Source organism: Ursus arctos, unplaced genomic scaffold (assembly GCF_023065955.2).
Source record: "Ursus arctos isolate Adak ecotype North America unplaced genomic scaffold, UrsArc2.0 scaffold_23, whole genome shotgun sequence".
NCBI lineage: Eukaryota > Metazoa > Chordata > Mammalia > Carnivora > Ursidae > Ursus > Ursus arctos.
Genome location: NW_026622908.1, coordinates 39,909,488 through 39,933,270, shown reverse-complemented (window position 1 = coordinate 39,933,270; position 23,783 = coordinate 39,909,488). Strand labels below are relative to the sequence as shown.

Genomic DNA, 23,783 nt, shown 5'->3' with positions numbered 1-23,783 from the left:
TTTCCAAAGGCAAGGGAAACAAAGGCAAAAATGAATTATTGGAACTTCATTAAGATAGAAAGCTTTTGCACAGCAAAGGAAACAGTCAAAAAAACCAAGACAACCAACAGAATTGGAGAATATATTTGCAAATGACATATCAGATAAAGAGCTAGTATCCAAAATCTATAAAGAACTTACCAAACTCAACACCCGAGGAACAAATAATCCAATCAAGAAATGGGCAGAAGACATGAACAGACATTTCTCCAAAGAAGACATTCAAGTGGCCAACAGACACACAAAAAAGTGCTCAACATCACTCGGCATCAGGGAAATACAAATCAAAACCACAATGAGATACCACCTTATGCCAGTCAGAATGGCTAAAATTAACAAGTCAGGAAATGACAGATGTTCATGAGGATGTGGAGAAAGGGAAACTCTCCTACACTTGGTGAGAATGCAAGCTGGTGCAGCCACTCTGGAAAACAGTATGGAGGTTCCTCAAAAAGTTGAAAATAGAGCTACCCTATGACCCAGCAATTGCACTACTGGGTGTTTACCCCAAAGATACAAATGTCATAATCTGAAGGGACACCTGCACCCCAATGTTTATAGCAGCAATGTCCACAATAGCCAAACTATGGAAAGAACCTAGATGTCCATCAGCAGATGAATGGATAAAGAAGAAGTGGTGTATATATATATACAATGGAATATTACACAGCCATCAAAAAATGAAATCTTGTCATTTGCAATGATGTGGACGGAACTAGAGGGTATTACGCTAAGCGAAATAAGTCAATTAGAGAAAGGCAATTATCATATGATCTCACTGATATGTGGAATTTAAGAAACAAGGCAGAAGAGGATCATAGGGGAAGAAAGGAAAAAATGAAACAAGACAAAACCACAGGGGGAGACAAACCATAAGAGACTTAGTCATAGGAAACAAACTGAGGGTGCTAGAGTGTAGGAGTGTGGAAGGATGGGGTAACTGGGTGATAGACATTAGGAAGGGTATGTGTTGTAAAGAGCACTGGATATCATATAAGACTGGATATGTATAAGATGACTCACAGACCTGTATTCCTGAAACAAATAATACATTATATGCTAATTCAATTTAAATAAATTTTTAAAAATATATTTAAGGGCAAGTCCTCCCACTGCTCTTCTGTATTGGTCAACAAGGCCCACGAAGGAGAAAGTGGGGTCAGGATCAACATGCACTTAATGTGATTTAGTGAAAGGAAATAATTTCTTCCTTTGAACTTGTTTCATTAAAATCATTGTGCCTCCTCTTGGGGATCAGCTTTTCCGCCTTGATGGCCTTTCGACCTCTTGGATCAAGTTGGAGGCCTGGGGGGAGATTCCAGATCCTTCAGCTGGTTTTCCTTTATATCTCCTGCCTCATAGTGTACACTCATATTCTATTGGAGAATGTCACTGCAGCTGTCCCGGTCACTATTGCTGGGTCCACGTCCTCGACAATGACACTGTCTCTGCTAACGGCACTGGGATCCTCCACCAAGATGCCCTCCTGAGAATCTCCAATCCCACTGGATTCGAACCTGGGCCAGAGAAATGTCGTCTCTTCCTCCATCCCCAGTGGCAGCTCCTTCACCCGAATGGGACCTTCCCCAACACAAGTGAGCCAGACACAGAACCCTGTGTGGACAGCTGGGTGTATGACCAAAGCTCCTTCCCCTCCACCATCATGATTGAGGTAAGAGGTCCCATTTAAATTTTCCACTTACATGATCAAAGTGTTTAGAGTTAACACAAAAGATAGACTTGCTTTATACATTTAATCCCCATACTGGACGTTGAAGTGAGCCTTTTCTTCATTCCTTCATAGTAATTGCTTATCTATACTATGACAGTCAAGAGTATTGGTATCAAAGTTAACAAGCACACTAAGGATTAGTTTGAATGATGACCTCATTCAAGCTAGTGAGAGAGACCTATAATTTAAAAAGTAATGCTATGCCAGGTCAGTGGTTCTGAATACTCATTGAAAACCAGTTTCCAGACTAAAATAAATCAGACCTTCTGGGCAAAGGATCCAGGCATCAGTATTTTGGAAGCTTTTCAAGTGATTAGATGTATGGCCAAAGATAAGAATTACTGTAGTAGGTGAATACAGACTGCTAAGTGAAGTCAAAGGCGGGCACGCTGTATTACCTGTAGGATGAGGGTGGGTTTCTTGAAAAAATTATGAGATAGCACCTGGAGATGTACGGGAGTTAATGCAGCAAAGAGAATTAGTGGTCTAAGAGGAAAATGAATAAAGATATACGGGCACACGGATGCAGATCATTTGGAGGATACAAGCACGAGAGAGTGAGTCAGCCTCATTTAAAGTGCTAAATTAAGCTCAGTATTTTAGCTGGGAGACACCCGGGGAGAGTGGTTGAAGAGGAAGGCAGGACCACAATTGAGGATCACATGAGTTTGGAGTCAGGGTCCCCTAAAGGGTTTAAACTCTTCTATAACTGCTGTGCTGCTTTTTTTTCTCTTCCAGTGGGACCTGGTATGTGAACCTCAGTCACTAAAATCAGTGACTCAATTCCTACTTATGGCTGGGGCACTGCTGGGAAGTCTGATATATGGCCATTTTTCAGACAGGTCAGAGTTACCTAACTTACTTTCTTATCAGCTGTTGTATTCACTCCTTTACTTTAGAAACCTTTACTGAGCTCTAACTAGGTTCTGCCTTGTGCTGTATGCTAACCTCTGTCTCTGACTCCAGGGAGCCACAACCTGATAAGAGTGGTTGATAAATTACGGTGTGGTGTGATAAATGTGTTCATTGTATTGCATGAAGGACAGAAAACAAAACATCTAAATCAGATTCAAAGAAGTTTCAGGGAGGGATTTTCAAAGCTGATGCCAGGATACAAGGTTTATGACTAGACTTAATTCAATCCAGGGAGAGGATGGGGTTTTGAGGCAGAAAGTACCTACATGTTTGGAAGTGCAAATTTGTGAAACATTATCATCATCATCATCATCATCATCATCACTGGCCTTGGTGTTGTTCTGAACTACCTAGCCCAGTAAGATAAATGGTTGTGGACACTTCCAGGCTGGTCATCACCACATATCTGAAATGCAGGCACCCATGTACAATGAGTACTCATCATTACACACCCTGGGGTTGTATAGCAATGTGGCACAGATGGTATGGGAAGATATTGCACTTGTCACTTCGGTGCTGATCTTTGTGAAATGGCTTTAATAGACAATACTTGTAACCATATAAAGTAAATAATATTAAGAACCTAGGATTTCATGGCTTGGGGGAAAGAGAAGTTTGAGACTTCCTGAGTCTTGGCACAGTTCCTTCTGAAGGAGGCAATCAACCATTACTGTCACCCATGAGGGCACTAAGAGGACTTTATACACCCCTGGACATGTTTCCACCCAATGCCATCTGGTAGCTAAAAAATGTGGCCTCTGAGTTGATCTGAGTTAAATATTACCTATGTAGATGTTTGGATCAGAGTCTAGCCTCCAGGCCAGTGTATATCACTTTCCCCAGTGATTTTGATTTCAATACCTGTGGCTCAGATTTATAACATAATCTTACCAGATCTTAAATAGTAAAGGATATTTTAGAAGATATTAAAGGAACCTTAAAGTTATTGCGTTCATCCCCCTATCAGATGAAAGTAGCTCTGTACTTCTGATGAATAACCACCTAAGTTCTCTTACAAAACTTTTGAGAATGGATAGCCCACTCCTTTAAAAGGCACCACCCGCAAGTATCTGACTGTTGTTAATGTTACACATGTCATCCATTTACCAGGTTTATCTGAATTCTCAAGCTTGAACTTTTTTCTGCCATTCTTACCCCAGAACCCAGGTGACACTCCAATGATATTCCAATATACTTAGAATAAAATCCAAGTTTCTTACTAAGTCTTGCCAGGCATGAGATCTGGCCCCTGCATCCCTTTCTCGCCTCATCTCCTGCCACCATCTCCAATTCCCTGCTAATCATCAGAACAAGCTGGTTTCCACCTCATAGCTTCTACACTTGCTATTCCTTCTGCCCCAAATACTCTCTTCCCTGTACATTGCTCATCCTATACCTTCTAATTTCTCAAACTCAAATATTACATCCTCAAAAATCTCTTCCATGACTCCTTATTTAGGACCATCTTGGAGACTACTGAACGAGTCCAGAAAACAAATGATAGGGGAGCACATCTAAGAGGTGTCTGTGAAGATGGTAAGATGTAGCCAGATTGGGGAAATGTTTTAGAGGAAGAAGCAATAAGACTTGTTAGTGGTTTAGATTATTTTTTACTGTTGGGGGTTTTCCAGTGAGAGAAATAGATGCATCCAAGGGGATATAAGCTTCTGGCCCGAACAAATGAGTAAGTTCTGATGCCATTATACAAGATGGAAGAAGACTAGGGTAGAAGCAATTGGGAAAGATAATCAGGATGTCTGTTTTGACTTCCTGAGTTGGAGTTCCCTAACAGACATACATATGGAGATTCAGGCAGATAGGTATATTTATGGATATTAAGGTCACAGAAGAGGTCAAGGCTGGATATTAACTTGGATGTTATTAACATATAAATACTAGTATAATTATGAGGATGGGAGAGGTAACTCAGAAAAGAAATGCAGCTAGATACCAAGTAAATTCAACTGCACGCAAAGCAATAATTCACCATGTGATCACTATTTTACATCACCATAACTGGAGATGTCATTCCCTTACCTGGTGACTCAAGTTTTCCAGGCTTGACCTCTTTCTGTCAGATTTTAAATCTACCCAAAGTCATTCATGATGTTTCAGGTGTCCATCTGTGCCTTCATTCTTTTTACTAGCATTCCCTTTTCCCTTGGCTGAAGGTCTCATCATTAAATCATATCAAGACCAACTCACCTTTTTCATCCTCAATGTTCTCCTTGCTTCCTCTTCTTCCTCCTCCTCCAATCAAAAATGCATCTGAAGTTTCTCTACTTCCCTTCATCCAAAAGCATGTTCATCATAGCTCTGCCATATTAGTCATGGTAGTTTGCTACCCCAAATCTCAATCGGTTACCATAATAAAAGGATGCCCGCTGATGTTTCAGTCAGATATGGTAGGGTGACCCTCTTGAGAATTCACCTTCCAGGCAGTGGCTCAGGGAACCAGCTGCAACCATTGTAGGACATCTGTGAGAAACCTTTAATGCCCAGGCCTGGAATTGGTATACCTCTTTTTGCCACATTAATTGACCCAGTTATAGGGCTCCATAGTAACTACAATCAATCTGGGAAAATGATGTCTTCCTGTATGCCCTGGAAGAACGAAAGGGATGGCAGAACTCTAGCAGAACTCTCAGCCAACTGTATTTTTTAAATTATTATTATGATATGTTAGTCACCATACAGTATATCATTAGTTTTTGATGTAGTGTTCCATGATTCATTGTTTGCGTATAACACCCAGTGCTCCATGCAATACATGCCCTTCACCGAGCTAGCCCATGCCCCCACCACCACCCCTAAAACCCTCAGTTTGTTTTCCAGAGTCCATAATCAAAACCACATTGAGATACCACCTTACACCAGCTAGAATGGCAAACATTGACAAGGCAAGAAAAAAACAAATTTTTTTTGGAGAGGATGTGGAGTAAGAGGAACCCTCTTACACTGTTGGTGGGAATACAAGTTGGTACAGCCACTTTGGAAAACAGTGTGGAAGTTCCTTTAAAAATTAAAAATAGAACTACCCTATGACCCAGCAATTGCACTACTGGGTATTTACCCCAACGATACAGATGTATCTAGTAAAAAGAAGGGCCATATGGACCCCAATGTTCATAGCAGCATTGTCCATCAACTGTATTTTTAATGAATCCAAAAAGTTCATTAAGGTGTGCCTGGGTGGCTCAGTCAGTTAAGCATCCCATTCTTGGTTTTGGCTCAGGTCTTGATGTCAGGGTCCTGGGACTGAGCCCTGTGTCAGACTCTGTGCTCAGCAAGGAGTCTGCTTGAGGATTCTCTTCCTCTCCTTCTGCCCTTCCCCACCTCAAATATATTAAAAAATCTTTTTTAAAAAGTTCAGTTAAGGTGCACCTGGGTGGCTCAGTCTTTAAGCATCTGCCTTCGGCTCAGGGCCTAATCCCAGGGTCCTGGGATTGAGCCCCACATCGGGCTCCCTGCTCTACTGGGAGCCTGCTTCTTCCTCTCCCATTCCCCCTGATTGTGTTCCCTCTCTCACTGGCTGTCTCTCTGTCAAATAAATAAATAAAATCTTTTTTTAAAAAAGTTCAGTTAGTAATTCTCCTCATTTATGATGAAGTACCCTCATTAGTTTGGGCAAGGCCTCTTTCTTATATGCATGTCTGTACATGTGTTTTTCCATTTGTCTCCATTCCCATCCTTCACCAGAGAGACCATTCTCATGTGCTTACTAGTTAGTTAACCTCCTTATTTGTATATGTTATTATAAATGTGTGATATCATTGGGTTTAGGTATTTTAATTTACATAAAAGGTATATGTTATTTATCCAATCTCTTTCTTACTTTTTATTATCCACCAATAAGTTTTTGAGATCTGTGTACATTCTCATTTGTATACCCAGTCTGTTGCTTCCTGCTACTCCACAGCTCTCTGTGGTGAGCCCCAATCTTTTTTCCCTATTCTCTTTCCCAGTAATAGACTCCCTGATTGCTACAACATCCCTAACAGCATCCCTATCTCTAATCTTGATATACGTCCCTTTACCATGAGAATTTTTTTACTAATAGGCTTTAATTTTTAGAGCAATTCTAGGTCACAGAAATATTAAGTAGAAAGTACAGAGTTCTCATTTCCCCCTCACTCATACTTGCCCATATTGTTAATGTTTGCATTAACATGGTCCATTTGCTACAATTGATAGACCAATATTGATACCTTATTGAATAAGTTCATGGGCTAATAGGCACAGTCTTCATGTTGTACAGTCTTAGGAACAAATGTATAATGTTATATATCCACCATCAGTATCTCTCTAAAAATGCACACACCTAGTTATCCCTCTCTCTGATCCTCTGGCAACTAGTACCATAAGAATTTATTTAGGATCTATAGACTCTTATTATAGTTACTGTATTTCTATTTCTCAGTTTTCCAATGATTGCCTTGCCATCATGTCTTCAATCATAGCTCTTTTTAAAAAGATGGCTTTAGAGACGTCTGAGTGGCACAGTTGGTTAAGCGTCAGACTCTTGGTTTGGGCTGGGGTCCTGATCTTGGGGTCGTGGGATCTAGCCTCATGTCAGACCCCACCCTCAACGTGGAATCTGCTTGAGACTTTCCTTCCCTCTGCCCCTCCCCCACCCTGTGCACACTCTCTCTCAAATAAATAAATAATTAAATAAATATGTTTTTAAAAATTAAAAAATAAAAATATAAAAATACAAAAACAGTTCTATCACAAGTTCTCTGATGCAAATGCAATAATAAAATACATATTGTAAAAATATTCAAACAGTAACACATTTACAAGACTTATAATGACTTAAATACACTACCAAAGCAACAAACGTTTCAGAGCAGATATCCAAAACTAAGAATTGTCCATATGATAATACTGTCAGGAATTTTGTATCAGCTCATGTAATTTTTTCCAAGCTGACTCCAGAATGAACCCATTTCTTGCCCCTCCCTGACATTCAGAATTTTCTTCTTTTTGTTTATCTTCCCTTTTTTGTTCCTTATTCTCTGTCTCCACTGTGTACTTTTTATCACATCCTGCACTGAAAGAAATGGTTTGGGGGCTATCTTCTGTTTGATCTGAAACTTATTTCTCAAGGTCTTTAAACCCAGACATAGCTGAGTGGCTCTTATGCAATCAATCTGCAACCTGGATTTATTGTAATCCCCCATTCCTTTCAAATAAGTTTAGTCTTTACCTTGATAATACAGACTCAAGTACAAATCTCTTTTTCTTAGGTCTTTTTTTTTTAATTGAAGTATAGTTGACATACAATATTATTAGATTCAAGGGTACAATATAGTGACTTGACAATTCTATACATTATGGAATGCTCAACACATTAAATGTAGTTACCGGGTGGGGGAAGGGATAATTGGGTGATGGGCATTAAGCAGGGCACTTGATATAATGAGCACTAGGTGTTATATGCAACTGATGAATCACTAAATTCTACCTCTGAAACTAATTAAAAAATTAAATAAATAAATGTAGTTACCACCTGTCACCATATAAAATTATTACAATATTATTGACTAGATTCCCTATGCTGTATTTTTCATCCTCATGGCTTGTATATCTTAAACTGGGAGTTTGTAACTCTTAATCCCCTTCACCTTTTTCACCTATCCCTCAGTTTCCCCTCCTCTGGCAACTACCAGTTTATTCTCTGTATTTCTGATTTCTATTTCTCTTTTTTATTTTTTTTAATTGTTTTGTTTTCAGACTAGTGAAATTGTATTTAGATAAGTGAAATCATATGGTATTTGTCTTTTTCTGTCTGACTTATTTAATTTAGCATTGTACCATCTAGGTCCATCCAAGTTGTCATAAATGCCAAAGTCTCATTCTTTTTTATGGCTAATATTCCATTTTTATGGCTAATATTCCATTCCATTATACCATGGATGGTATAATGAGACCTTGCATTATATTTATATACCTCATCTTCTTTATCCATTCATCCATCATTGGGCATGTGGGCTGCTTCCATATCTTGGCTAATGTAAATAACGCTGCTATAAACATAGGAGTGTATGTATCTTTTCAAATTAGTGTCTGCATTTTCTTTGGGTAAATACCCAGAAGTGAAATTACTGAATCATATGGTAATTCCATTTTTAATTTTTTGTGTTTTTTTAAGTTTTTATTTTACTTTCAGTTAACATACAGTGTTATACTAGTTTCAGGTGTACAATATAGTTTAATTTTGTAAGTTAAAAATAACTCAATAGTGTTTTCCATAGTGGCAGCACCAATTCACATTCCCACCAACAGTGCATGAGGGTTCCCTTTTCTCCATATCTTCACCAACATTTGTTATTTCTTGTCTCTTTGGTACTAGCCATTCTGACAAGTGTGAGGAGATATCTCATTGCAGTTTGATTTCCACTTCCCTGATAATTACTGATGTTGAGCATCTTTTAATATGTCTCTTGGCCATCTGTATGTCTTCTTTGGAAAAATGCCTTTTCGGGTACTAGGCTCATTTTTAAGTGTATTGTTTATGGGGTTTTTTTGGTGTTGAGTTTTATGGGTTCTTTTTTTTTTTTTTTAAGATTTTATTTATTTGACAGAGATAGAGACAGCCAGCAAGAGAGGGAACATAAGCAGGGGGAGTGGGAGAGGAAGAAGCAGGCTCATAGTGGAGGAGCCTGATGTGGGGCTCGATCCCAGAACGCTGGGATCACGCCTTGGGCCGAAGGCAGACGCTTAATGATTGTGCCACCCAGGCGCCCCTATGGGTTCTTTATATATTTTGGATATTAATTCCTTTTTTTAAGATTTTATTTATTTATTTGAGAGAGAGCATGAGCAGGGGTGAGGGACAGACAGAGAAGCAGACTCCCCACCAAGCAGGAAGCCCGGTGTGGAGCTCCATCCCAGCACCCTGGGTTCATGACCTGAACTGAAGGCAGGCGCTTAACTGACTGAGCCACTCAGGTGCCCCTGGATATTAATTCTTATTTGCAAATATCTTCTCCCATTTAGTAGGTTCTCTTTCCATTTTGTTGATGGTTTCCTTCACTGTAAAAGAGGTTTTTAGTTTGATGTAGTCTCAATAGTTTATTTTTGCCTTTGTTTCCCTTGCCTGAAGGGACAGATCCAGAAAAATATTGCTAAGACCAAAGTCCAAGAGATTTCTATGTATGTTTTCTTTTTTTTTATTGTTTTATTTAAATTCAAGTTAGTTAACATATAGTGTATTATTGGTTTCAGGGGTAGAATTTAGTGATTCATCAATTGCATATAACACACATTGCTGAGAGAGAACCAGATTCAAGTGCTTTTACAACTAAAACAAAAACAAAAACAAAACAAAACAAAAACCAAGAAACAAAAAACAAAAAACCTCACACGCAGTGCCCATTACATCAAGTGCCCTCCTTAATGCCCATCACCCAATTCCCTCATCCCCCCACCCACCTCTCCTCCAGCAACCCTCAGTTTGCTCCCGATAGTTAGGAGTCTCTTATGGTTTTGCCTCCCTCTCTGTTTTTGTTTTATTTTATTTTTCCTTCCCTTCCCCTATGTTCATCAGTTTTGTTTCTTAGATGTGGTATTATATATGATGCAATATTACTCAACCATCAAAAAGAATAAAATCTTGCCATTTGCAACAACATGGATGGAACTACAGTGTATTATGCTAAGCAAAATATTCAGTCAGAGAAAGACAAACACCATATGATTTCACTCATATGTGGAATTTAAGAAACAAAACTGCCTATGTTTTCTTTGAGGAGTTTTATGGTGTCAGGTCTTACATTTAGGTCTTTAATTCATTTTGAGTTTATTTTCATGAATGGTGTTAGAAAGTGATGCAGTTTCATTCTTTGGCATGTAGCTGTCCAGTTATTCCAACATCATTTATTGAAGAGATTTTCTCATTACAATTGTATATTCTTGCCTTTTTTGTCATAGATCAGCTGACCATATAAGCTGTGTTCCTGGGCTTTCTATTCTGTTCCATTGATTTGTGTATCAATTTTTGTTCCAGTACCATACTTTTTTTATTACTAAATCTTGGTAGTACATCTTGAAATCTGGGATTGTGATACTTCCAGCTTTGTTCTTTTTCACGATTGCTTGGGCTATTTGGGGTCTTTTGTGGTTCCATACAAATTTTAGAATTATTTGTTCTAGTTCTGTGAAAAATGGTGTTGGTGTTTTGATAGGGATGGCGTTAAATCTGTAGATTGCTTTGGGTAGTACAGATATTTTAACAATGTAAATTCTTAAAAGCAAAACAAAACAACACAAAAACAATGTAAATTCTTCCATGAGCATGGTATAGCTTTCCATTTGTTTCTGTTGTCTTCAATTTCTTTCATCAGTGGCATAGTTTTCAGAGTATGAATCTTTCAATACCTTTGTTAAATTTATTCCTAGGCATTTTATTCTTTTTGATACAATTATAAATGTATGAATGGGATTGTTTTCTTAATATCTCTTTCTGTTACTCCATTATTCATGTACAAAAATTTCTTTTTAAAAAATATTTTATTGATTTATTCAAGAGAAAGAGAGAACAAGTGGGGGAGGGGCAGACAGAGAGGGAGAAACAGACTCTCCACTGAGCAGGGAGCCTGACTCAGGGCTCAATCCCAGGACCCTGGGATCATGACCTGAGCAGAAAGTAGACACTTAACCGACTGAGCCACCCAGGCACCCCTCATGTATAAAAATTTCAACAGACCACTGTGTATTAATTTTGTATCTGGCAACTTTATCAAATTCATTTATTAGTTCTAATAGTTTTTTTATGGAATCTTTAGGATTTTCTATATACAGTATCATGTCATCCGCAAATAGTGACAGTTTTACTTCTTTCTTACCAATTTGGATGCTTTTATTTCTTTTTCATGCCTGATTGTTATGGCTGGGAATTCTGGTACTATGTTGAATAGTGTGGAGAATATAGTCAATAGTATTATAATAACATTGTGTGGTGACAGATGGTAGCTACACTTGTGGTGAGCATAGCATAACATATAGAGTTGTTGAGTCTCTATGTTATACACCTGAAACTAATATAATGTTGTATGTCAACTATACTCAATTTTTTTAAAAAAGTGGTGACAGTGGACATACTTGGCTTATTCCTGACCTTGAAGGAAAAGCTTTCAGCTCTTTCCCACCATTGAGTATGACATTAGCTATTCTTTTGTCATATATGGTCTTTATTATGTTGAGGTATGTTCCCTCTCAACCCACTTTGTTGGGAGTCTTTATCATGAAAGGATATTGAATTTTGTCAAATGTTTTTGCATGTATGGAGATGATCATGTGGTTTTTATCCTTAAGTTTGTTAATGCAGTGTATTTGATTGATTTGTGAATATTAAAACATCCTTGCATCCCTGGAATAAATCCCACTTGATTGTGGTGAATAATCTTTTTAATACATTGTTGAATTAGGTTTACTAATATTTTGTTAAGAATTTTTGCATCTATGTTCATCAGGCATATTGGCTTGTAATTCCCCCCCCACCTTTGTTAATTGTTTTCTGTATATTTTTGCAGTTTTTCTCTGTTCTCTTCCTCTCTTCCCTTGTGATTGATGACTATCTTTCATGTTATGCTTGGATTCCTTTCTCCTTATTTTTTGTGTACCCATGGTTACCATGAATTTCATATATAACATCCTAAAGATACCAGGATATATTAAGTGGATGATCCCTTAAGTTCAAACATATTCTAAAAGTATTACACTTTTACTCTTCCCTTCCACATTTTATGTATATGATGGCATATTCTATATCTTTTTATATTGTGAATCCCTTAACTAATTTTTTAGATATAATTGATTTCACTACCTTTGTGTTTTAACCTTCATACTAGCTGTATACGTGATCAATCTACTACTTTACTATGTTTGCTTTTATCTATGAAATTTTTTCCTTTTATAATTTTCTTCCTTCTAGTCATGGCCTTTTCCATTTAAAGAAAGACATTTAACATTTCTTGTAAGACCAGTTTAGTAGTGATGAACTCCTTTAACTTTCATTTGATTGGTAAACTCTTATCTCTCCTTCAATTCTGAATGATAACCTTGGCAGGTAGAGTATTCTTGGTTGTGGGTTGTTTTCTTTCAGGACGTTGAGTATATTATACCACTTTCCTCTGGTCTGCAAAGTTTCTGCTGAAAAATCAGTTGATAGCCTTATGGGGTTTTCCTTGTATATAACAAGATGCTTTTCTCTTGCTGCTTTTAAGATTCTTTCTTTACCTTTAATTTGTGACATTTTAATTATTATGTGTCTTGGTGTGGACCTCCTTGAGGTCATCTTGTTTGGGGCTCTCTGTGCCTCCTGCACCTGGATGTCTGTTTCCTTCCCTAGATTAGGGGAATCTTCAGCTATTATTTCTTCAAATCGGTTTTCTCACCCTTTTTTTCTCTTTTCCCCTTCTGAGATTCCCTAATATAATGCAAATGATAGTACATTTGATATTGTCCCAGAGGTTCTTTAACCTCTCATCACTTTTTAAGTTTATTTTTATTTTAGCTGTTAGCTTGAGTGCTTTCCATTACCCTGTCTTCCAGATTGCTGATCCATTCTACTGCATCCTCTAATCTGCCATTGAATCTCCCTGGTGTCTTTTTCACTTCAATTATTTCATTCTTCAACTGTGGTTAGTTATCTTTTGTATTTCCTATCTCTTTGTTGAAGTTCTCACTAAGGGTATTCACTTTTCTCTTAAGTCTGGTGAGCATCTTTACCACCACTGCCATGAATTCTTTATCAAGCAGATTGCTTATCTCCATTTCATTTAGTTATTTTTCTAAAGTTTTGTCTCGTTCTTTCCTTGCAGCATATTCTTCTGTCTCCTCATTTTGGTTGACTTTCTGTATTTGTGTCTACGAATTAGGCAACACAGTTACTTCTACCACTCTTGAAAGAGTGTCCTTGTATAGGAAAATCGCCTGTAGACTACATGAGACTGGTGGCTTTGGCTGGCTAACTGGAGCTGGAGCAGGTGTGGGTCAGGTTGACCCCAGGCACTCAGCACTGGGGCTACCCTGGCAAAATGGCTGGAGCTGAAGCAGATGTGGGCCAAGGTATTCTACACAGCAGACCAAGTACAGAACTCTTTATTGCACTTATCAATGCTCTAAACACAACACACAAATCCACTCTCCTAAATGCATGCATTCTACAATAAACATTTGTGACAACTTCCCATATTTCATCTTCTTCCTAATTTTAATTTAAATTCCAGTTAGTTAACATACAGTGTAATATTAGTCTCAGGTATAGAATTTAGTGATTCATCACTTACATACAATACCTGGTGCTCATCAAAACAAGTGCCCTCTTTAGTACCCATCACCCATTTAACCCATCACCCTGCTCACCTCCCCTCCAGTAACCATCAGTCTGTTCTCTATAGTGAAGAGTCTGTTTCTTGATTTGCCTCTCTTTTTTCTTCCCTCTATGTTCATTTGTTCATCTTCTTTTATATGGTTTCACCAGCATTAAGAGACCTTCTGGTGATAGACTGATGAGAGAGTTTTGACAACAGTCTCATATTGACAAATGGGGAAGGTTACATCTGTGATTTCTGCTGTTGATGAATATAATTATTCTTCCAGGTCTCAAGTGCAATGTTTCACGTATTAAACATTTATTCTAAATTTCAAAATGTGTCCATTTTTATAGTTTTCCACATATTTTGGGGGGTTCCTAAATAATCTTACCTGGTTCAGTATTTCTTAGGTTTGGATGAAAGATGTTCAAATGGTGTTTGCTTCAGCTCACCATTGCTGACACCTGTGCAGCCTTTGCTCCACCTTGCTTGTTTACTGTGTACTATGCTTCTTGGCAGGGTTCTGTACCACGACCATTATTGCAAATGCATTAGCTCTCAGTAAGTCAATATTTTAAGCCTTTTACTATCTCCATACATTTAACTGACCTTGAAATTGCCCTTTATCTGAAATTATTATCTATGCTTTCTTCCAGTGTCAGAGTAGACAACGTCCCAATCACAAGCTCTGGTAATTGTTATAGTATTAAGTTCCTGTAGTATTGGACAGATACTTTTGGAAGGATTGGCTTTTGTCATTGGAGACTGGCATAGATTGCAACTGACAATGTCTGTACCCTTGTTTTTCTTCTTCTTGCTCTCCAGGTATGGATAATCTCCATATTCATTGCCTACAAGGAATGCAATGTTGAGAATAGAGAGGAGAATGTTGACATTTGGGATCTGTTTGGTCCCTGGTCTAGTCCTGAGCCATGGTCCTGATTAGTATCCACTGTGCCACTTGAGGGGGAAAAGAGAGAGAATACAATGATACACTACCTAGGAGGCTGGCATATTTCAATCATTATTGTGGTGTAATAGACACAGAATTATCTCAAAATCATTTTATTAATAGAAAATAACATACTCACCTATTTATGAAGCAAATATGCTATACTATTTCTTTAACTTTGGAAAGTATTCTGTCGTGGAGATGATTTGAGGGCTTTTTGTCATTGTAAGTGAGATTGGATAAATGTAGAAGACAAATTACTTTCCATAACTATTTAAATTAAAAGCATGTTTTCTGCTGCACTGAAAATTGGCATGAGGGTGATTTCAGCAAAAATGACATAATAAGGATGAGGGAACAGAAGGCAAGCTGAGGACAAAGCAGAAACTGACACCCTGCAAACCGCCCCCCTCCATGTATGCAACATTCCTTGGCACTCCTGGCTTCCCTAAAACTAAGGAAAGGAAAAAACAAATGGTTAACTGACAGAGATCACAGTCCTGCAAGACCCATAATTCTCTCTCAGTTTACACATGTCCTAGTGATTTACAAGGAAGAAGCTTTCTTATCAATAGCCTAACTTCCAGAGACCCATAATTCAGTTTCCTGAAGCCCTAGCATTACCATCCCCTCCATAAAATTGAGGGAAGCTGAGGCAGAAGGAAATGTAAATAAAATGGAATTTCTTTTAAACCTGAAGCCCATTGACAAGGACTTGTGATCATTCCTCTGGGAGACTCCAAACTGTCTTCATGTTAGTGCCTCATTAGAGGAAGGGACAGCCTTGGCTTGACAATAGCAAGGCCTGCGATAGCCTGTGAGTCTTCTTTAACATATGAAAGTGCTTTCTCAGCCTCCCCTCTTTCCTCACCTCCCCCAACCCCATGGTATATAATCAGCCACCCCTCACAACCCTGGACAGCAGCTCTTTCTGCCCATGGGTCCTGTCCCCGTGCTTTAATAAACCACCAATTTTGCACCAAAGATGCCTCAAGAATTCTTTCTTGGTCATCGGCTCCAGACTCCACCCCACTGAACCTCACCTATATCCCACAACCTCATCATATGGAGCCCGAACGTGAGACTTTGAGTCTTTACATCCGGACTCTGAGCTTCGGTGCAAACTTGGTGAGTATTTTCTCTACTCTTCCTTTCCTCTTATTTCTGGGGCTCTTCAAGGAGTATGGTCTTATTGGAACACTTTCATGTCACTAGGTTAGGCTGTAATCCTCTAGCCCATGGCTACTCTATGGGGAGGAAAAAGCCTGCCTTTTGGCTGGAAATTAGTACCCTGGCCAGGATGGTAATAAGACCCAGAAACTTGATGCCCTCTCTTTATTGCTGTCCTTATACAAAGTCGTCTGTCTTGGGCACGGGACAGCCACCTAAGTGACTAGCACAGCTGCCAATCTTAAGACTCCCGTGTGAGGTTTCCTCCTGATGGATCTAATGTGATCCCTTTCACATCCCTGGTCTAGCCACTTCTGGCTGTGGGACCTCCACTTGGAGCCGGCCAAAACCAGAACCCGATGGAATTACAACCCAACCGGGGACTGTTTCCTAGGGAAGTTGGCTGTAAAGACCACCTGTGTTGGAATGTCGCTTAGACCATGACGGATTTCTTTCTTTACTGTTTTCTGTCAATGTCCTCTACTAATTACTTAGGCTAAAAAAATTGGTAATTCCCCCTTGTTAAACTTTTCTAGTTTTCTCCATGAGTTAAAAACAGCTGGTTCTTCAAGGCAAAGTAAAATATTTTCAAGGCAAGACAAAATAAGGTGTGACCTTCACGGCGCGACCTTCAAGGCATGGTATTTCAGTCCATTCACCAGGCACCCATCGGCAGCCTAGGATGCGATGGGGTAGGGGAGGGACGCCAGCATCCCTCCTATGGACCTTTTACGGCAGGAATGACTTCACAGTAAGGCAGGATTGTGATCAATAGCTATGTCTTGTTTGAGGGACGCCTCCGGTTGCTTTTGACACACGGGAACCTCTGACATATCCTGCATGGGACGCCACCCGGGAGTCAGGGGGGATTTGGTAATGGACCTTCTTTACTTTTCTGAGCATGGCCTCAGTAGGCTGCTTCTTTGTTTCCCAAGGATTCTTCTCCCTTGGGATGCCTTTTAACCCATTGGAAACAATTCGGATTGCAAAATTTAGGAAAGGACTGAGCTCCTGTAACACTGCATGGCCTCAGTGGGATCTATTGGTTAGATCTCTTCTGTAAGGAACAGAGCAAATGGACCTAGGCTACCTTCATTTCTCGTACCTAGGCCTTCATTGCTCTACACCAGGACTCTGACCTAAGGGCCCCTTACAGAATGTGTTTGCCCAAAATGGGTCAGCTAGTAAACTCTCTCCTGACATATTGGATGATAATTATCTAAATAGGCCTCCTCCGAATAAACCCAGGTTGCTGGAGGAAACACAGGCCATCCCAGACAAGGGGGACTCTTGACTCTCTTCTCTCGCTGTTCCTTCTAACAGATGTGGGGGCATCTCCCTCACTCATTTCCTGGGTTAATGGCTATAACTGGAGCAATCTGTGGTTAGTCTACCTCGGGACGGAGACTTTAAGGAATATTCCCAAGCAGCTGCCGAAACTCCCTTTGTTTTGGGGAAATTCCCTGTCTTCTCTGGCCCGACATAGACTGCCTATTCCCCCTTGTTGGTGGCAAAACATGGCATCTGCTCCTGCTGGAGCTGAAGCTGATGAGCTCTAAAACCGGAAACCCTTTCTCTGCCCTCTGGCAGCACTTTGTCTCCTCTGTCTCCCCCTCCCCCTTCTTTCTGCACCACCTGGGGTGCAGCCTTCATAACTGGCTTCTGTACCATCCTCGGTGCCTCAGGCACCATGGCTGCTCCTTCCCTCACCATCAAGGAGGAAGAAGAGCACCCCCTGGACTTAACACCATGCACTCCAGGTTTCCCCACCAGTGTCTCAGGTAAAAATTGACAATGGGGAGGATCCAGGTGGAACATAATTCAATATTTAAGTTAAGCTTGTTGGTTTAATTAAGATAGACATGTCTTTCAAGCTCTCAGCACTAAACGTGAAACTTATTCTATCGAAGTTTACTAAAGGTCAAACAAACTTGTGTTATCTCTGTTGCGAGTTGTTAGTAAAAAGACTAAAATAATTGTCTGTCTCAAAGTTTTCATGGGTAGTTGTTAAAATAGCTTTTGAAGTCTTTGGTAACCTGAATCTTTAAAGTTTTGCTTGGATGAATTCATTGGACATCTAGGTCTTTTTAAAATGGGATACAGTGCTAAAGCATTGAGTACTGGATGTAGGTTTGTGCTTTTGACTTCTTATTGCAAAGAACCTAAGGATATTTAAATCTGTTGGTAAACAAGTTTTGTGTTTAATTGATTCATAAATTTGCCATCTAAACGTTTTGGTGTAACAGTTCACAGTTGGTTACTACTTAGTTTTCACTGGAGACTAAGGTTTCTAAGAAAACTCTACTAAATGTAATGAAGGCTCATGAAAATAAGGGAAGCAACTTTGTATGTAGAAAAGGAGAGGGGCGCCTGGGTGGCACAGTGGTTAATCGTCTGCCTTCGGCTCAGGGCGTGATCCCGGCATTACGGGATCAAGTCCCACATCAGGCTCTTCCGCTATGAGCCTGCTTCTTCCTCTCCCACTCCCCCTGCTTGTGTTCCCTCTCTCGCTGGCTTTCTCTGTCGAATAACTAAATAAAATCTTTAAAAAAAAAAGAAAAGAAAAGAAAAGTAGGAGAATACGGAATGCATTTTTTGTTGAAGGTAATATTGTCCTAAATAAGATGGTTGTTTGGAAAGATAGCATGGGATAAAATCTGAATGCAAAGAAAGCTGTAGAAGGAAACTCTTTGGAAAGGAACTTCAGGTGTGGTCAGGACTGACTAAGCGTGAAGTGAATTTTTAAAGTACAGTGGTTTAATAAAATATGTGTCTGCTTTCTCTCTGTTCAAAAGTTCAAAGGTTTCTTGAATTGTTCAACAGCTCTGGATAAGAAAATGTAAACAGTTTTCTTTGTCCAAAAACAAAATTTGTTTTGTCATTAACAGGTCTTGGATCACTTAGTTAACTTCTCAGTATTAAAGGAGCTAAGTTTTGCTAACAACTATAGAACCCTGCATATTTGCCTTTCAAATCTGTTATTGTCACCTTGGTTTCATAAAAATAGTTTTGTAGTGATCTGTAATCCTATTCAGGCATGTGCTATAATTCTAAGGTTTTAACAAATTTTACCAAGATTTAAATTGTAAATGAAGTCTCTTTAACTCATTAGGCCTTTTTCTTTGGTATGCTGAGTTACTCTGGAAGCACTGTTAAACAAATGATAAGCCTTAGGTTGTATTTGGGTAAATGCTGTAACTCTTCTAGAGATAATATGCAATTCCTAAAGTTTTAATGTTTTAATGTAAGGTCATCACCACTCGATATTCTGGCTATCGAAGTATTATGTGTTACAGAAATAACCTGCCTTCCTTGCCAGCTATATTGTAAACTCATCAGATTCTAACCATGTCCATTCTGTGTTTAGGTTATTTATAATTGTTCTTATTGTCTTGCAAAATGAGTTTCATCTTCAAGGAGATTCATATAAAGGACTTTTAGGACAGACACAGGTATTCAATATCTTTATACAATCCTAAAACTGACATGGGCAGGAATTTTCAGAAACTAACTAAAGCTGCATTCAAACTAAACAAGAATTAGTAACATGGTTGGGTAATGTCAATAAGATGGCAGAAGAGAAAACCCCAACTCTCAACACCTCGATAGACACAGGATAAGTAACTTGCTTGTGCAGGAAGTTTCCAACATACGTGGTAGAAACAGAAGTTCAAAGTTTGTAGGGCAGAAACTTACCATAATTCAGAGGCCCTCCTTCAAGAAAGAAATGATAGAAATAATGAAAACAATTTCCTATGACTCCTCTGACGTCCTTGAAAGGGACCTATAAAAATGAGAGAACTTCAAAATCATCGTCATGGGCTTTTTGATAAATCGTATCTAGAGAAAACTGGTGGTGCTGATCCAGCTGACTCCACAGTCTGCAATCCTAGTCATGCTCCATATACCGCCTAAGGAGGTCTCCAATATTTCCCAGCTGTCAATTTGTTTTTCCTAATGAGAACATGAGTTTCTATCCAAGGGTAAAGCCTGAGCATTGGTCTGTAGCAAATGGAAGGGGAAAGGAACCTTAGGTTAAAGGTTATGTGAAAGATAAGCAATTATTTACTGCCCTCGTGTCATCTTCTTTCATCAGGAGGCTGGTGGAATCTGCAAGGTGGCTGATTATTGTCAACCAGTAGATGAAAGCTTACAGGAAATTAGAAGAGTTGCACACATAAATGGTATTTTGATAGGGATTGCATTAAATCTATAGATTGCTTTGGGTAGTGTGGACTTTTTTTAAGATTTTATTTATTTATTTTAGAGAGAGAAAGAGCATGAGTGGGGTGAGGGGCAAAGGGAGAAGCAGACTCCCTGCTGAGCAGAGAGTCCTAAGCGGGGCTCGAACCCAAGACTCTGGGATCATGACTTGAACAGAAGGAAGACACTTAACTGACTGAGCCATCCAGATGCCCCTTTTTTTCTTTTTTTAAGATTTTATAGTGTGGACTTTGAGCAACATTTGTTCTGCCAATCCATGAGCATGGAATATCTTTCCATTTGTTGGTGTCGTCTTCAATTTCTTTCATCAGTGTTTTACAGTTTTCAGAGTACAGCTCTTTCACCTCCTTGGTTAAGTTTATTCTGAGGTATTTTATTACCTTTGGTGTAATTGTAAATGGGATTATTTTCTTAATTTCTCTTTCTGCTTCTTCGTTATTAGTGTATAGAAATGCAACAGATTTCTGTACCTCAATTTTGTATCGTGTGACCTTACTGAATTCATTTATCAGTTCTAGTAGTTTTTTGGTGGAGTCTTCAGGGCTTTCTCTATGTATTATCATGCCATATGCAAATAGTGAAAGTTTTACTTCTTCTTTACCAGTTTGGATGCTTTTTATTCCTTTTCTTTGTCTAATTGCTGTGACTAGGACTTCCAGTACCATACTGAATAAAAGTGGTGAGAGTGGACATCCTTGTCTTGTTTCTGACCTTAGGGGAAAAGCCCTCAGTTTCCACCATTGAGTACAATGTCAGCTGTGGTTTTCTCCTTACATGACCTTTACTATGTTGAGGCATGTTCCCTCTAAAACTTGCATACCAGTTTTTGGTTTTATCACTCCCAAACCTTCGATTATACCTTTCCTTTCTACATTGATATTTATGCACAAGTAATATGTAGTATTCTTTCATATTTTTAAAAAATGTATGTATAAATTGTATCATAGTCTATTATTTTTCTAAAACTTATTTTTTTACTTAAATTTTGTCTGTGACTATTATCACAATAATTCATATTAATTAATCAAAATACAGATAGTCATATTTTTTAAAAAAAAGCATAATCCTCACCTCATACTTCCACACCCTTCTTCTTAAACTTGCTCTGTGTTTCTTTCCCTATCTCTGGAGGAACCACATACAGTAATAAAAACCCCCATCCTTTCACTCACAAGAATATCTTCATTTTAGTAACTAATATTTCAGCCAAGAACAAAAATCAAGCCTGAGACCTTAGTTCAGAGTTATAGCTTCACTATCTTCCTAGTTCCGGCCTGTCTTGGAAGACTTACGGGCTGATAGGCAATGGGGTAAAGATACTGTTGATTATTTCTCCATTTAGTTGTGCTGTGCTTCCTCTCCTCCTCTCTAATCTATGGGTCAGGATTCTGAATTCCACATACTCAGAGTTTGGGGAAGAAGAGTTGATGGGAAGGACAGGTGTGAGTATTGGTAAGTGTCAGAAGCTGGACATGGTGGATGATCAAAGCAGACTCCTTTCCTTGGGGTACTTTCATGTAGGTTCTCTAGAGCTTTCCATTGGAACCGTTTGGCGTTTTACCCCATCTCCTACCACGTAAGAAATCCATTTTCCTCGGCTCTTGCATACATCTTCCCTCTAGGCCCTGCAAATTTGGCTATGTATTGCCCTATTATTGGTCACTTTGCCCACTCCAACTCCCTTTCCCTTCCTCTCTTCCCACACAAGAATTAATATGACTCCAGACCAGCTCTCCCTTCCAGAGCCTAAACTAATCTATTAGCAAATTCATGTATCCTTGCCTATGTTGCTGCAAATACAGTGAGATGCCCGTTCGAGCTGATTGCCGATTGTTTCTAGTTCTTAGATTACTTAGAAGTATCATGCCACTGTACTCTTAAATTCAGGAAACACACATCAAGCTCTCCCCTACAGTATCCTTGTAGCTTCACTCACTCAGATTAAGGTGAAGAAGGACTCTATACTGGGGAACAAAAGAAAAAAGATTCACACTCAGGACACCTGGGTGGCTCAGTCGGTTAAGCATCTGCCTTTGGCTCAGGTCATGATCCCAGGGTCCTGGGATCAAGTCCTGCTCGGACTCCCTGCTCAGCAGGGAGTCTGCTTCTCCCTCTGCCTGCCGCTCCCCCTGCTTGTGAGTGTGTTCTCTCTCTGTCTCTCTCTGATAAATAAATAAAATCTTTAAAAAAAAAGAAAAGAAAAGAAAAAGATTCACACGATGCTGAACCTCTGCAAAGAAACTATTTCCTTACTTTCAATATCTAGCCCTATCATTTTCACCACGCTGTACCATCCAATTGAGTGATGAGCTCAGATTTCATATTACTTTTTTCTGCCTACGTGGTTTTATAACTTCACTAGAATATGTACATTTTTACGATCCCTTCTTGGGGGACCTTGGTAGAAACTATAATCATAAAGAGTCCATTTTTACATGATGTTCCATAATAATTTTATGTTAATGTAAGATCATTGTATTAAAAATATAAGTTCTGTGAAAATTAATAAAGGGAACTCTCACTAAAGTGGATTCAGGATGCTGATTCAGAAGGGGAGGCTGGAAGGGGGAGCTATACCACTCGATGTCAATTACAGACCCCTTAACGGAAGAATATCAACAGGAAAGAATCACCAATTACAGGCCCCAACAGGGAAAGATGTACATTGCATCTTCTATAAATTGACCACCTCTTCAACTCAGCCAATGAGAAACCATCATCACCCTGAACTCTTGCTTCTCTTCAATGGACTTTGTTCTAAACAACCTCTCTCCACTTCCTCCTTTTTCTCCGTAAGATAACATTCCTCTCCTTTATTTGTTGAACTTACCATTTTGCCATAGATTGCTTGTCCCAGATTGCAGTCCTCTGCTATCCTTGAGCAAACCCATTCTTGCTGTAAAACAACTGCCAGTTTTATCTTCAAGTTCTATGAAACAGGATGAGCCTCTTTCTTGAACACTGACCGTAAACCGCCTGGGCCAACGTTGTCATCAATTGTAAGACTTGTCTCAGAAATCTTAGGGAATGTTTGTTAGGCTCTAAATCTTATGAAACATATCTTTACTCCTTTTACTCACTGCAGATTGGCACTTGCTCAACCCTTTCACACCCTGATGCTCAATCTACAGCATCTGGGGAACAGTATTTTCCTGCTCCAGGTTCTCTTTGGAGTTTTCAACCCTCACACCCAGATATGTTGGTCTTTTGACAACAAATCATATGGGTCATTGAATAAGCCAGAGAGTGTTCATGTTTCTGATGGGAATTTCCATTCTGGTCAACATCTTTTTGCCCCAAGGTTTTTGAGAGAGGTAGGAGTTTGGGGAGAAGTGGTTTCCCTCCATTCCTCAGGGATTACATTGATCTTACTTGCCTGATGCTAAAATAATGGCATTTTCCGCTGAAAGCCAAGGGATTTGCTGAAGTC

General features: G+C 39.2%; 1 pseudogene; it reads left to right on the top strand.

The window, feature by feature from the left end:
- The first annotated feature begins 1,317 nt into the window (after positions 1-1,317).
- On the top strand, positions 1,318-21,131 carry LOC123000424 (steroid transmembrane transporter SLC22A24-like; annotated as a pseudogene).
- The last annotated feature ends 2,652 nt before the right edge of the window (positions 21,132-23,783 follow it).